The sequence below is a fragment of the Symphalangus syndactylus genome, chromosome 1 (assembly GCF_028878055.3).
Source record: "Symphalangus syndactylus isolate Jambi chromosome 1, NHGRI_mSymSyn1-v2.1_pri, whole genome shotgun sequence".
Classification (NCBI taxonomy): Eukaryota; Metazoa; Chordata; class Mammalia; order Primates; family Hylobatidae; genus Symphalangus; species Symphalangus syndactylus.
Window position 1 is genome coordinate 17,947,147 of NC_072423.2, and position 13,180 is coordinate 17,960,326.

At 33.6% G+C, this 13,180-nt stretch overlaps 1 protein-coding gene across 4 annotated transcripts in view; it reads right to left on the minus strand.

The window, feature by feature from the left end:
• Positions 1 to 13,180, minus strand: part of CCDC102B (coiled-coil domain containing 102B) — a 340,875-nt gene that overhangs the window by 222,792 nt on the left and 104,903 nt on the right. The gene's annotated exons all lie outside the window — the stretch shown is intronic.

Sequence of the window (13,180 nt, forward strand, 5' to 3'; positions counted from 1 at the left end):
TGCAACCTCCACCTCCAGGGTTCAAGCAATTCCCTTGCCTAAGCCTCCTGAGTAGCTGGGACTACAGGCACGTACCACCACGCCCAGCTAATTTTTTGTATTTTAGTAGAGACGGGGTTTCACCACGTTGGCCAGGATGGTTTCCATCTCCTGATCTCATGATCCACCCGCCTCAGCCTCCCGAAGTGCTGGGATTACAGGTGTGAGCCACCGCGCTCAGCCGCGCTTTTTCAATATTGCATATTTTTCCAATGTAACTAAAAATATAGAGGAATTTAAACACTTGTAACTATCCACTAAGAAATAGAAAATGCTTGTATCCAATTTTGCCAAATACAAATAAAAAGATAAAGATGCAATTGAAGATAGCATATGACATAAATAATTCATTTTGACAAATCCAGTTCTATTTGGGTCATATCTATTGTAACATTGTCCTCTACAAAATACAAATTGTAATATTTATTGTCCCTGCTAAGCCTCGATTTGTTCAGGCCGAATGCACAACCTATTGATCTATAGGCAAACAAGCCTCTATCCCAATCCCAGAGGTTAAATCGTAGTCTACATTTCACATGATGCCCTTCATCTGTTGACTATTGACTAGTCTCAAGGCAGCCATATGGCCTGGCTCTGGCTGCTGGGATGTGAGATGAAGTGTACTGAGAAGATTTCCCATCTAGAAAAATATGAGAACATCACAATGAGGAACTCTCTTTCCTCTGCCTTCCTTGTGTTTGAATAAGGACATAGTTCTGGAAGAAGGTGAGTATAACAGCTTTCTCATAACATTCAAAATGGTGAATCATGAAGATAAGAGCCTGATTTAAGGTGTGAATTACGGCATGACACGTAGAATGCATACCTCTGATTTCTTTGCTATGTGAGCAGGATAACCTATATTTATTTAAGTTATGATGGTTGAGTTTTCTGTTATTTTCAGGCAAAAGCACATCTAACATGAATTAATTTCTTACTGTGGCTAATATTGTGATAAGGTCAAAAATAAAATATTATGGAAAAGACATGGTTCTTGTGTGTCAAAGATTTTACAGTCTGGTGGATGAGAGAAGCATAGTTAAGTTTTAAAGATACATAATTTACATTATAACATATGTATTTGTTCAATAATTTTGTTTATTATGTAATATGTGTCAAGCCAGTGTTAGATTCTTAGGTATGGTCAAGGTGATCTAAGGGGTACTGATGAAGTTATGAGTATCGCTTAGAAATGAGGAAACTTTACAGCGTAGATAACACTACACAGAGTCTTAGCCCAATGCAAAGCTTTGTAAAGGAATTAAAATCAACTTTCCATATAAATACCAAAACACAAATTAATTTGTAAAGGCATACTATATGTAACAATATATATACCCAGTTATTTATTCAATATTGTAATATAGGTATATTGAGAATACACTAAGTAGAATTTTTGCTTTAAAAAAGTGCTGAAAACATGCAGCTTAATTTGTAAATTAATAAAGTTCCATGGCTGTATATAATTATCTGTTTTTATTCTCAGATACACTTTTCTGGTGTAAATAATCTTATATAATATTTTATGTGCATGACATTAAATCCTCTCACTTTTTTTCATCTGCTTTTGTATAGTTACAGATCATAAATTGCCTCCTTATGACCCATCTATTTAATCAACTGAATGGGTTTCATTACTTTAACTAACTTACAAAATAAGCCTTTAATCATCAGGAAAAAAAGACTATATAATATTTTAAAAGATGAATATTAAGGCTATCTTATTAAGAGACCTTATAATATTAAACTTAATTAACATTAACTTTTAATTGTAGATAAAAAACATTTTAACAAGTGTTATATAGAGATGTCAAACCACTTCACTCTTCATTATAATACTTATTATAAAAATTTAGACTCATGGTTGTAATTATTTTTGTTAGCATTGGTATATGTCCAATCATGTTTCAATTATTGCTGATGTGGAGTATTTTGTTCCCTTCATTTACTATAATTCAGAGGGCAATAAGAATACAACTGACCAAATTCCAACACCAATATAAAAAAAGAAAAGAACAAAAGGAACTCTTAATTAGAAACACAGCAAATATATATATATATATATATATTTATTTACCTATACAAATACATATATATATTTACTATTCACTACTTAATTATATTTCTTTTGGTTGAAATTCCAAAGTGAAGACAGAGAATTTAATTCAGCATATTAAACTTAAATTTATCCTTGCTAGTTTTCAAAATAAATCAGTATCATAAAATTGTAATGTCTTTAAATGTCTCATTAACTTTTATTTCACTAGTGTTTTGAAGACTCAATAATTGGATTCTGGTACATTGAGATCTTGCCTACCAATTAACTGTGTATTTTTTCACATCTGACTAAATAAAAATGAGTTGGGCTTAGTCAGTCCTTGAACTTGAAGAGTATTTCCTGTTTTAAAAAGTTTTCTCAGGCAAGGAAAACTTGCTTGAGATGAGGATGGTTAACACACATATGCATGCACTAAAGTCTTCATTTCCCTATACAAATGTGTGCACTCTTTGTATTTTAGCTCAGACAACTACGAAAGTATTTGCCAGTGGTTGTAGGACAGGGCCACTGATACGTGGGAAAATATTTTAACGATGTTGACTTGGTTTCTTGTACTGATTTTTGCACTGTAAAAATGCTCAATCAGGCCACCATGATTCCTGCAAATATTTTTGAATGTAGTACATAACCACATAAATAAAATGTTAAGGGTCTACAAAGTATATATAATATCACTAAAAAATATTATTTGTTGCCAAAGAAGAACTTAATGTGTCAGTGGACACCAGCCTCTATTGGGTAGAGTTTTACTCTGCCACTTTTTAGATGATGATCTTGGACCAATTACATAAAACTGCCTTTCACTAAATATCCTTGGTATAAAAGGAGACAAGAATAGCGTGGGCCTCATTGAATTCTTGTGACTATTAAAAGGGAAAATGCCTGCAGATTGGTTAGCCCTAGCTATCTTGTAGGCAAGGCATACATTTTTATCAATGTTATACAAGTCATTAGTATGTCACCTTGACATACTAATTGTACCATTTACTTTCTGTGTGTTTTTCCCTCTGTCTTTTGAAAGAGAAATGGTGTACTTAAAAAAAAAAAAACAGGAAAAGCATAGGAAAAATGAAATTTACAAAAGTGCTCTGTATGTAATAAAGTTGCAGTTCCAGTTTCTATATAATATTGATATAATCAGTGGAATAATCAGTACTATTATTATCCCCATCTTAATGATAATGAAACTAGGGCTTAGGCTCTGATGTATCCAGCCAAGTCATACAGTTAGAAGGGGTCAACCCAGTTTGGAAACTGAGGAAATTGAATCCTGAGCTACCACCTCTTCATATAAAAATTCTACAGCTTCAAAGTATCAACTGTTTTCACTATAAATCTTTTAGAGTATTTCGGGAATACATTTGGCATACTTCCACTTTGGATATTTTTAAGCTAAAATATCTCCTATTAAATTACACAACAATTAGTCTTCTCATCCTGACACTGTTCTTTGAGTTCATTCAATCTCCTCATCATAGCTCAAAGGGACTGCGAGGTCCAGGCCTGTCCATCCCTCTGGCTTCCTCTTTGTCACTCCATCTTCCACATCCCCTGTGTCGGCTACCCTGGATGTGTCCATTCCTTGCACAACTTCACCTCCACCTTCTCCTTGGTGCAACCTGTTCGCTCTGCGGGAGCACGCTCCCCGCTCTCCACAGACCCTCTTTCCCCTGGCTTCTCATTCTTCAGGTAGCAGGTTATACTTTCCTACTAACTAAACCTGTGATCCGAGAATTCTAGATCCTTTAGTGGCTCTTTGTCTAAGGGTGTCCAAGGGAGAGGACACAGTCACGGGTTCTTAGTTTCCGTTTCTGACTGGGTAGTAAAACTCCTTCCTCATCCCTCTTTTCCACCTATCACTAGAAACAGAAGCTAAAAACCAAGGTTTCTGGCTGCTGAAAGCCTAAAACAAAACAAAACACAACACAACACAACAACAACAAAATAAGGTGGGTTGAATATCCACCGCTGACCTGCTCCTTGAAAGTGAACAAAACAGACATCACTTCTGCCATCCTGAATGTTTCTAACAATCGTAAACAGTAAACCAAACTAACAATCACAACTTTTAACTAAATCTTTGAAAGGAGCAAACAGTGTATTGTAATCCAAAAAATCCCTATGTACTTAGCAAAGTCTCTCCCAAGTGACATTTTATGTATTATCTGAAAAATGCAATAGGGCATAAAGAAAAGCATTTTTGGCAGAAGTTAAACTTCCATGGCAGGATAAAAGAGACATTAAAAAGATTTTTGTCTTATTGTTTATCGTTATTGCTTTATCTTAATCTATAGAAAATGAAACCTTTGTTGAATTTTTTTTTCCTAAGAAGCATAGGACCTGTAATGCACACAAAATAACAAAAGCCATTTGCAGTGAGAAAATAGATCAATACAGATTCAAAGCACAATGCTAAGAAACAATCATTATGATAGATATGATGACATATACTCTGATAAAAAGAAAAAAGAATCCGTTTTTAATATTCAGGAAAATAAACACTTTATTGTATTATAAAATGTGGCCTGTCAAACATGCACAAATGATGAGTATGAAAATGCATTTTGTATAGATCTAAAACATATATATATATATGAACTTTTGCAAGAGTACACAGACTATTAAATAGAAGACTATAGTTGTGATGATGAGATAAATGAAACCATAAAGTAAATGGCCATATGGCATCATATGTATGTAGTTCAAGATTTGCTCATGGTTAAATATTCTATTTTAAAAATCCTTACACTGTAGCACATTATACAGACAGCTTCCATCTATGCTTGTTGGTGCAAATGAGAGGCTTTTAAATTGTACAGAGACAGAAAATAATTTGCCAAAGCAGGCAACTTAATAATATAAAATAAATTTGAATAACTTGCCAATAATTTAAAGCTTAGATATTTTACTTTCCAAAAGCATTGTAACATAAAATGAGCATAAACACGGCCGGGCGCGGTGGCTCACGCTTGTAATCCCAGCACTTTGGGAGGCCGAGGCGGGCGGATCACGAGGTCAGGAGATCGAGACCACAGTGAGACCCCGTCTCTACTAAAAATACAAAAAATTAGCCGGGCGTGGTGGCGGGCGCCTGTAGTCCCAGCTACTCGGAGAGGCTGAGGCAGGAGAATGGCGTGAACCCGGGAGGCGGAGCTTGCAGTGAGCCGAGATTGCGCCACTGCACTCCAGCCTGGGCGACAGAGCGAGACTCCGTCTCAAAAAAAAAAAAAAAAAAAAAAAAAAAAAAAAAAAAAAAAATGAGCATAAACACAAAGTTTAAAACATAATGTCATGTTTGCCAAGAGTCGTTCTTAAATTTTAAATGGCATTATCTGATCATATAGAAATTACCTCTATTTTAAAGAATTGGCATGGAATACAGTAAGCATGACCTTTTGCTAGCTTACTCTTCATTGCTCCCCTTTCAAGCTATTGCTATTAACTAGTGTTATTGAAGCAATGTGTCAGTGGTTCAAATCTATGTGATGCCTTTCCTTTAGGCTAGGTTTTCAGTAAAATTATTTGAGAAAAAATAGTGATAAAAAATTACATTTCTAAGATAATGTTCAATGATTTTTAAAACTCCAATTATTTAAAAATAAACTATTTCAAAGTCTCTCCACATAGTATCTTGATGTCATTGCTGTGTTTTCTATAAGCTTTAAGGGGCTTAAAAATTACATTATAATAATAACCTCATAGATCAGAGAGAAAAAGAAGTGACCAGTCCGACTTCTTTATAATGTGAATAAAGAAATACAGAGAGACCCAAAATCCATAATCCGTTTTATAAAGTGTCAATGCATCATTTGTAATAAGTCTTGGAAAAATAAAATTCCTGTTTTCTGGCAGGCTGATCAACTTGAAGCCTTTATGGTGCTTTGCCTGCCAAGTACAAATTTAGTTTCAGACAATTTAGACTTTCTTGGTGGATACATCATTTAACTACTCTTATGAAGTACTTGGGATGCCAAGCAGGTTCAAGAAAGCTCTGCTCTAAAATATTGCTGAAATTTCTCACCAGTGTACAAATTTTGAGACTTAAAGAGATTATGTCATACATTTGAGCTTAGCAACCTAAGTATATTTCTGTATTACATAGAATATATATGGAATAAATATAATATACAATATTATATATACCTATATATGTATATATAATCTGTTCTACATATTTTACCTGTGTGTATGGAAACCTGACACTCAATTCATCAGCATCTTAAAATATTTACACTCATGCCAAGGTTTTAGTGAACAAAGCCACAAACTATCCCAATTTTCTTATGCAATCTAATCCAACTTAATGGTGCCAAATAAAAAAGCCAAAATATTTCTTGAGACCTTAAGCCAAAAATAAAATTAATATTAGCTCTGCTGGAACTATATAGCCCCAACTAATCTTATTTCTGTATAAGAATGTGCTTAGCAGCTTAGCACTATTTCCAGGTGGATAACAGACACGGTGCACATTTTATGGGAAATAACGCTGCACAAGCCTGATATTGTTAAAGGTTCTGCCACTTTCTAAATTTAGGCAGGTGACTGTATCTGTAATTTATATTACTATGTAAACATCATCTTGTAGAACCTCATATCGATTAAATGACAAAGATGACAATGTAACTGTTTCCAGAAATACTAAAATGTTAAAAGGAAATTAAAAGGAGAGCACATAACCAATAACTTCAAATGATAATTATTATCAATATCTAATGTGAGAGCAAATCACTCTGTGAAATAATTCCTATCACAGTTCCACTACAAACTAGGTGGTACTAAGAGAAGGACGGTTATATCACCAAGATCAGGGAATTTTTTCTGTTTGTTGTTGTTGTTTTACATTTAAAATCTATTTATTTGTCAAAATTATAGATTTTCTTTAATATTGAATTCATTGAGATTTCCAAATATTTTTGTGCATTTAAGGTTTCAGGAAACAAAGCCACAGATGACCCCAATTTTCCTATATATTTTCTAAGCAAAATTCCTAAACCGTTTACCATATTCACACTTATTCTTAAAGAATCTGTGTGGCTAAGTCACAAGATCTTCACAGGTCTATTTACACTTTGTGGTGAACAGGAGAAAGCTCTTTATGTCAGTAAAATGCGGTAATATTTTCTCACCCCCATTTGATAGGTGTGCAAAGCTGCCAACTGCTTTATGTTGGCTGACTGGAAAGTTTTCTCAGACTTCACGAAATTTGAAGAGTGAAGCTCAAAGATTGTCCTATCTATTTTCAAAAAGTACTTATAATTTTTTTTCAATTGAAACAAAATTTATTCTTAAAGTCAGTTTTATTTTCCCGATAGTACATTCTTTACATTAATAATCCAAATTGGCTAAACTGTATTCCACATCAAAAAGCTGAGAAAAAAAAATGGATTCAGAAGCAGACATTTTACAACATATTTAAGACTTTCATGAGCTATACCTGTGCATATATCCAAATACTCCACTTCAGTCACCCCAGTTCTTACTAAAGCAAAAAGTATTTATGTGAAATCATGCATGATATAGTATGTTAAACTTTACTTTGTGTGTATGATCTGGAATTCAATTTTCACTGTAAATAGCATGACCAAAGAGTAAGATTTACACTTTGAAAATATAAATCAAATCAACAAAAAATTTTTTAAAAGCCCAGCTCCTCCAAATCGCAAAATTTCTGGTGAATCCAAATGTTGTAGTGAACACGTAGAAAAGATGGGCAAGATAGTTCTTTTCTTTCAGAAAAAGAGAAAGATCAGACATAAGAAATCTATACCTTTTACCCAGACTTCAAAAGTAAGGAAGCCAGAAAAGCCACTTTTCAAATATGCCCCCTAAGAAGTTGTATAAGATTGTCATACCTGTCTTGATGATCAAGTCAAGCAATATTTTAAAATTATAACAGTATTAACTTATTTATTCAGCATATTTATTGGAAGCGACATGACAGAATATACTTAAATATATATTCACATAATTTAAATATATTCAAGTAAAAGAAATAACAATTTAAATATTTTTAAATAAAGTAACAACTTAAATAAAAGAAATAACAATTCAAATATATTTGAATTGTTTTTCTAAGTTTTTTTCCAAGTTTCCTGTGGTAGGAACTTAAGATTATTGGCTTGAGTACTTTATTTCTAATGTAAGAATTTAGGGCATAATCTTTCTTCTCTGCACTACTTTAGCTGTCTTTCAAATATTTGACATTACAGTATTTTCATTTTATTCAGTTTTGTATTTTTTTATTTCCTTAGCGAATTCCTCATTGAACCATCAATTATTTAAACATGTGTTGTCTAATTTTTACTTCTTTAGAGATATTTCTGTTGTATTTCTGCTGTTGATTTTTAGTTTGATTTCATTACAGAAAGAGAACATACTCTGCCTAATTTCAATTCTTTTACATTAGTTGAAGGTGTTTTTTTTTTGTTAATAGGATATGTACCTTGGTGAATGTTACATGACACTTGGAAATATGTATATCTGCAATTGTATGGTTGAATGTTCTATACATGACAATTAGATCCTATTTGTTGATTGTATTGTTCAGATTCTCTATACCTTTGCTGATATTCTGTGTAGTCATTTTATTAGTTGTTGAGAGAGATTTCTGAAATCCTCAACTATAATTCCTGATTTTTCTATTTCTGTTTTCAGCTCTACCTGTTTTTGCTTCATGTGTTTGGAAGCTGTGTTGTTTTATGAATACTCATATGGGATCATTATGTCTTCCTGATGTATTGATCCTTTTATCATTATGAAATTTCCCTCCTTGTCTGTGGTAGGTTTCTGTATTTTATTTTGTTTTGTTTTGTTCTGAAGTGACATCTCTGATATTAACGTAGCCACTCTTAGGTATTTTTTAAAAACTACTATTTCCAAGTTATTTTTTTCCATCCTTTTATTTTCCATTATTTCATTTGTAAGAGATGGCAATCTTAATTGATGATCTGAGGAAGTGAATTTCTTGTTAAGTTCCTTATTAATAGCATATAACTTGCTCATGCTTTTTGTTTGTTTGTTTGTTTTGTTTTATTCACCCTGCCAATCTCTGACTCCTACCTCATCTATTTAGGCCATTTACATTTACAGTAATTATTGATGTGTTAGAACTTATATCTGCCATTTTATAATTTGTTTTCTTTGTGTCCTCTCTTTCTCATCCCTGCATTTCTTCTTTTGCTTTCTTGTTTGTTATTTGAATTTTTGTTTGGATTCCATCTGGCTGATATACGTACAGTATTTTTTAGTTTATCACTTTGTACAGTTTTCATACTTGTTAAAATACACAAATGTAACAGCCTTATCTACTGGAAATCAACATTTCATCACTTCAAGTGAAGTATGGAAAACTTACTTCTCTTTAGGTCATTTTACCTTCTCTATCGTTAAATATCACTTTCTTGAGTATAAAATGATTTTATAATTTTTATTTCAATCAATAAATATGATTTATAAAACAAATGAGGAGAAAGACATTCTATCTTATAGATTCATATTTCTATTTGATTGTTCTTTCTTGTTTTTTGATGCTACGGGATTCTTTTATCATTTTGTTTCTGTTTACAGAATTTCCTTTAGCCAATTTTTAAGGGTAGTTCTCGCTATTAATAGCATCTTATAGCTTTCCTTGATCTGGTATCTTTACTTTCCATTCATTCCCTGAAGGATAATTTTACCAGTTCTATAATTATCACTTGATTTTTTTTCAACACTTAAAAATGTACCAACTCCTTGTTGCCTTTGTGGCTTCAGGTGAGAAATTCACTATCATTTGAATTGATATTCCTAGCGTTGACATTTTGTATTAGAAGTTCAGCATTGGTTATATAGTAACGTAAATACTATGGCATATAAATCTTTCATTTTAACTCTTATCCATAAATTTCAAATATAGATTATAGCTACGTAACAAGTAATGTGATCAATCAGGTGCTAATAAATGCCAATAAAAAGATTATGGTCATGACTTCAAACCTTGTAAATTATATTTTGTTTTATTCTTGAAATGTTTCCTTAACCTCAGAATAATTGGGTAAAAATGGTAAAGAAAAAAATTCAAATCGATTTTCCCAGTGAGTGTGTATATCATTTTTTAAAAATAAAAATACAGACACACTTCTAAAATGTCCCTCACTTATCCCCCCTTTTGGTATTCACAGCCTTGTCTAATTCCCTTCCTCTCAGTGGGGGCTGGCCCTGTGACCTGCTTTTAATGAATATAATGTTATAAAAGTGGTAAGATGTGACTTCTGAAATTAGGTTATGAAAGAATGAGATTTCTATGCTGCTAGCATTCTTTCTATTGCCTTCTCTCTTGGTCACTGATGAACCGAAGAGCCATGTCATAAGCAGTTGTTCGGAGAGGCCCATGGGGCAAGGAACTGAGGGAGGCTTCTGGCCACCAGCTCCCAGAAACTAAATCCTGCCTGCAACTAAATCCTGCCTGCAACCATTTGTGGAATCTTGGCAGCAGATCTACCCCAGTTGCATCTTCAATCCACTGCAGCTCTGGCTGACACCTTCCCTGCAGCCTATGAGAGAGACTCAGGGCCAGAGGATTCGATGAAGCCACACCTGTATTCCACAGAAACCATATTGCTGCATAACAAATTACACCAAAATTTAGTTTCTTAGAACACTAAATGTATTGCCACACAGTTTCTGTGTCTGCAGTCTATTAAAAGAATGTGAATTGTCAGAAAAATGCATTTTAATCTCTTGATATTTGGAAAATAAAAACAAACAGAGAAATATTCTAGGTTTTCATTAGTGTATATTAACCCTCTGAAGAGGTGACAGTAACAGGAAATATAAACTGACATTAAATGGTGCCTTTAACAACTTAAAATTAGAAAATGAGAACACTGTACAGGTTCGTTTTCCTAAAGTGCTTTTCAAGAGTACATGACTACCTCTAAGTACAAAATACTTGGATTCTGCTACAAGCAGAATTACTGCATTTAATTCATTGCATGATTTTCCGCTGAGGGGTATGCAAAGATGAACATGTTCATTTTTACCTCTTGAAGTTTTAATAACTTATTGAATGTTTATTTACTATCATTATTATTTTTTGAGTCTCGCTTTGTTGCTTAGGCTGGAGTAGAGTGGAGTGATCTCGGCTCACTGCAACTTCTGTCTCCCTGGTTCAAGTGATTCTCCTGCCTTAGCTTCCTGAGTAGCTGGGGCTACAGGCACGCACGACCATGCCCGACTAATTTTTATATTTTTAGTAGAGATGGAGTTTTGCTATGTTGGTCACGCTGGTCTCCAAGTCCTGGCTTCAAGTGATCCGCCTACCTCGGCCTCCCAAAGTGTGGGGATTACAGACCGCACCTGGCCTAATTTACTGAAAAATATTTTTAAACTGAAAACCCAAATATTGTTTTACTTTGGAAAAATGGAACTGCCAACGTATTATTTCGCTTTCCCTTTCCCATTTTTTGAATGCCAAATACAATAGCATGAGAAAAGCTTTCTATTCAAATAGCACCTTAAGTTCAGTAGCGCTTACTTTGAACACATAAAGTGGCATTAAAATCTTTAAGCACGTCAGTTTCATCAGTTTCATTTACTATGGGAATAAATCATTATAATGCCTCTCATTATATTTTGTAATATTTACCTTTATATAAGAGTAACTTCTGTAAATCAAATAACAGATAAACTGAACTGTTTGGCATCTAACAATGAAACTTGTGGACAGTGAGAAAGAGAGAAATATAAAAGAGAAAGAAAAAGAGACAGAGAAATTATCAGGAATTTACCTGAGTATTTCACATATATTAACCTATTCCCTTCTTACCAGAAACCAAGAGGTACATATATATTTATCTCTCTATGGCTTTCCAGTTTTTATTTATGGAGTGCATGTGTGAGTGTGTGATAGTGTGTATATGTAAGATAGACAAAGAAATTTTTCAGATCAGCAAAGATCTATTTTAATCATTGTTATTATTACACATAAGTTTTTAAATTGTAATTTCACAGAGACTTTGGCTTAACAGAAAACATTTCCGAATACTTATAATATCATGTCAGTCTGGCTGTTCTGTACTATTCAAATAACAGCTTGTGCACATTTCAATATTTTTATTTTTCTGTCTATATTTTATCCAATGAAATGTATTTTAGGAATGTAATTGAAAATCACAGTTTTTTAGCTGAAACCATTCCCCTTGAGAACTGGAACAAGACGAGGATGCCCACTCTCACCACTCCTCTTCAACATAGTACTGGAATTCCTGGCCAGAACAATCAGGCAAGAGAAAGAAATAAAAGTCATCCAAATTGAAAAAGAAGTCAAACTATCTCTCTTCATTAACAATATGATTCTATACTTAGAAAACCCTAAAGACTTTGCCAAAAGGCTTGGAATAGAAAACTCAGAAATATAACCACACACCTATAACCATCCAATCTGTGAAAAAGCCAACAAAAACAAGCAATGGGAAAAGGCCTCCTCATGCAATACATGTTACTGGGATAACTGGCTAGCCATATGCAGAGAATGAAACTGGACCCTTGCTTTTTACTATACATAAACACTAACTCAAGATGGATTAAAGGTTTAAATGTAAGACCTCAAACTATAAAATTCCGAAAAGAAAACCTAGGAAATACCCTTCTTGACATCAGCCTCGGCAAATAATTTTCAGCCGAGTCTCCCAAAGCAATGCAAAAGAAAAACCCGAAAAATGACAAGTGGTACCTAATTAAAGAGCTTTTGCACAGCAAAAGAACCTATCAACAGAGTAAATAGCCAGCAGAATGGGAAAAAATTATTCACAAACTACGCATACCGCAAAGGTCTAATATCTAGAATGCTTAAGGAACTTAAATCAACAAGCAGAAAACAAATGACCCCATTAAAAAGTGGGCGAAGGACATGAACATACATTTCACAAAGAAGACACACAAGAAGCCAACAAACATGTGAAAAGATGCTCATTATCACTAACCATCAGGGAAATACAAATCGAAACCACAATGAGATACCATCTCACACCAGTTAGAATGGCCATTATTAACAAGTTCAAAAACGACAGATGCTGGTGAGGCTGCAGAGTTAAAGGAATGCTT